The sequence below is a fragment of the Penaeus monodon genome, chromosome 21 (assembly GCF_015228065.2).
Source record: "Penaeus monodon isolate SGIC_2016 chromosome 21, NSTDA_Pmon_1, whole genome shotgun sequence".
NCBI lineage: Eukaryota > Metazoa > Arthropoda > Malacostraca > Decapoda > Penaeidae > Penaeus > Penaeus monodon.
This window is the reverse complement of record NC_051406.1, coordinates 12,960,280-12,960,771: the sequence shown is the minus strand read 5'-3', so window position 1 is coordinate 12,960,771 and position 492 is coordinate 12,960,280. Positions and strand designations below refer to the sequence as shown.

Sequence of the window (492 nt, the reverse complement as noted above, 5' to 3'; positions counted from 1 at the left end):
GCGTATGCACAATTCGAACCCCAACAGTCGGAAACAGAGAGGATAAAGCACAAACGACAAAATTAAGAAGAACTCAACGTAAAGTACCTGACCCGATTTAGAGGACCACAAAGCAGTCCCTACAGCACACTGTCTTAGAACCGGACTACTGTGGCTCACTATCGTAGCGTAGTGAACACACAGGTAAAATAAATAAACGAGGCTGGGTGAAGCAATGAGAAGCATTTCAGGTGCCTTCAAAGTAATCCCTTGTTTACAGCTTGCCACCGAGAGTTCAGTAGCCCCCCTTCCCCTCTTGCGTAGATAAGATATCACCCGGAGGATAAAGATAATACAAAGGGGCTCAGACACGTCCTAAAAAAAAGGCATAACACAGGCGTCCTACATAATGCAGCCAGTTCGAACGTAAACAAATCTCGTGTAGCGCTGTGAGGTGGCATCGTCATTCAGTCTACAACCCGTAGCTTGTGGGTTATGGGACACCTGTACCTC

At 46.7% G+C, this 492-nt stretch overlaps 1 protein-coding gene across 2 annotated transcripts in view; it reads left to right on the top strand.

Annotated features, from left to right (window-relative positions):
- LOC119586249 overlaps positions 1–492 on the top strand; it is a 7,617-nt gene that overhangs the window by 1,392 nt on the left and 5,733 nt on the right. The gene's annotated exons all lie outside the window — the stretch shown is intronic.